This window comes from Zea mays, chromosome 10, assembly GCF_902167145.1.
Source record: "Zea mays cultivar B73 chromosome 10, Zm-B73-REFERENCE-NAM-5.0, whole genome shotgun sequence".
NCBI classification, from domain to species: domain Eukaryota; kingdom Viridiplantae; phylum Streptophyta; class Magnoliopsida; order Poales; family Poaceae; genus Zea; species Zea mays.
In genome coordinates, this window is record NC_050105.1 from 106,848,061 (window position 1) to 106,851,029 (window position 2,969).

The window sequence follows — 2,969 nt, forward strand, 5'->3', positions numbered from 1 at the left end:
AGACCCTCCCCTTCCTTTCTCCATCCCTCTCCTCCTCTCCCCTTTTTCGTGCCCGCTGTGGCGTCCGTTCGCCATGACTAAGCCTCGACCGAGCCGGCTCACCCACCTACGCCCCTTCCCTGTCCGTCCGCAGCCATGGCTGCTGGCCATGGAGTGCGTCCCGGCGTGGCAAGCTTGCGCCCTGCGCGGCCCAGCCCTCGGTGTGGCAGGCTCGCGCCCTGCGCGGCAAGCCCCCGGCCCCTGTGCACTTGTGGCCGAGCCACCCAATCTGACTCCACCGACGGTCGTGTAACCCGACCCCGGCCGTTCGTCTACCCTCGCCACACCTCGCTCTTGTCATTTGATGTCTGGCGTACGTCGAACCGCACGCACACGGCAGCCCTGAATCGTGCCCTTGCAGCCACCGTCGTGCACTTGCAGCCCACCCTCACTTATTGCGTACGCGCATCACGGCGCCGAGCGTCTACCCCTAAACGTCCCAGTCCCCCACCGTCGCGTCTTTCACCCATGTCACGACGTTGTGTGCACTGTTCCACGCGTGCCAGGCATGTTGTTTCCATGTGTCGTGTGTGTTATTGTGCGTTAGTAGTTCGCTTCATCTAGAATTGTTCTTGCCAGCTGGGTGGCGAATGTAAATGATGATAGTGGGAACTAAATACTAAATTTATTTATGCATACGATAATTACATGTTAATATGACTAGGTTGAATCAAAATATTATAGTTAACATTCTCTCAGCATATACATGATAACCCTCGACTACAACATCGATTGTCTCAATTCCTTTCTCGCATAGTCATAGATGGGAGCTCTATGCCACATCACATACATATTTGATATTTATTGTGGTATGGTGTCTTGTTTCTTGCTGGTTCAATAATATTAAATGTATGTTTGCACTCATGTAGATAACGGTCTATTTGCGGAGTCCAAGGGATTTGCAAGAGAAGCCCCTGAGCAGTAGTTGTTTGGTGAAGGCAAGTATCCTCTGACTTATTATGTCCTATTCACTTTATAATTCATTCTCCCGCACACCATGATCAACCTAAGGATTGACTAGCTTTTATTTACCTTGTCTTTGATTACCGTTTTGGCTATTATGGTTCGCTTTATGCTAGTGCTCTACTTTAATCAATGAACATGACGAGAATACTTTATGATACAATATTTTTATTTTGGATATAATGATGAACTTGTGGCACTAAAGGGGCCTCGAGCTATTTCTCGAGTACCTCTCCATAAGCACCTGTTCTTTGGATGACCACTCAAGAAAATAGTACAACCATGAGGGTGGTATGGGACGCCCTTAGCTGATTATTTAAAGGAACTTGAGGTGTACTTTGCTTCACCGTTGTGCCGTCAATGGGGTCCAGGCACAATACTTGCTCTGCCGAGGCTGGGTGTCGAGGTTCTTTCATTTTGCTTTTGTTAGCCACCCCTCTTGCGGGGAGAGGTATTGTGTTTATCAAACTGGAGAAACCTAATAGGCGGCTATGACCTCTAGGGAATCTTTGTAAAAGCTACATAGTGAAACCTTGCGACTCACCTTGGAAGTGTTTAAGGGTCTGTACAACCTGAGACAAAAAGGTATCACGACTTGTGGGTAAAGTGTGCGACCTCTATGGAGGGTTAGAAACTTGAATATCAAACGTGCTCACGGTTATGAGTGGCCTTGGGAGGTCCTTTGATTAGAGATACTTTGAATGCATTTAAGATGGTGGTTTAATGATGATTATTATAATTATGAATTCTTGTATTTCCTCTCTAAGAGAGTACCTTTTAGGAAAATAACTTAGGGTTATTGCTAAAACTTGACTTCCACTAACAATAAATATCTTACGAACTAAAAGCAACTTCTTTGAGCTTCACCCCACATAAAGCTAGTATACTTTAGCTAAACAGGACATTTGCTGAGTACGTTGATGTGTACTCACCCTTGCTTAAACACAAAACACCAGGTTGTCCTCACTGCAACCCCTGCCCAGGAGAAGATGAAGGCCATCTAGAGGACTTTCAGGAGTTCCAGGACTTCGAGGAGTTCTAGACTAGATTAGCGACAAAGCCCCAGTCATATGTCTGTGAAGGCCTCGTCATTACTTTGTTTCGCTTTATCACTTTGATTACTGTTTAAGTTAATGACTATGTGGATGTCTCTGACATCATGATGTAATAAAGCATTACTTCTTTATGTTATTATTCTAACACTGTGCGATGATGTTCAGTTATATAATCATTGTTTACGTGTGTTGGGGGTCTTCTTCTCCACCGAAGGTCCTCAAGACGAAGATATCATTAGTAAAGTGATGTTGAGGATCTTCTTCCCCGCCGAAGGTCCTCGAGACGAATGCATTATCTGAAAGCGATAACAATGAATGCCGAAGCTATGGCCGAAGGACAACATCTTCGGCTTAAGGTGGTGATGAAGGTCAAGCATGATGCCGAGTCGAAGAGGAAAAGACTGGTTAATCCTTGATGACTTATGTTACGATTATGTGTACATGTTAAAGTCATAAATGTATTTTTACTTGGGCTGTGTACCTTGCCTATAAATAGATGAACAGTACCCCCATACTGTTCACACTGGATTGTACTTGCTCTCGCGTCACCACCTTCAATTAAGCTGAAGGTATCGATGTAATATAAATTCTATTAATGTTCATGAATGTATATGTTATGAATTAGATACATGAATGAGTAAATGAATGAATATATAACATGTTGCTTCTATGGATTATTATTTTGATAAATGATGAAGGTGTTTCCTTCATGACCTTCGTTCGAAGATCGTTATATTCGAAAGGAGATAATGCTTCGAAGGACGAAGGTCCTTAATCTTTAATAATTGTGTTGCCTTGTTCTTGATCCACAACACTTGAGAACAAGTGACCAACATTAGCGCCCACCTCCGGTGAACTCACTTCCACGACCACGACAATGGCTTCGCAAGGTGATAAAGTTGTGACACCTTC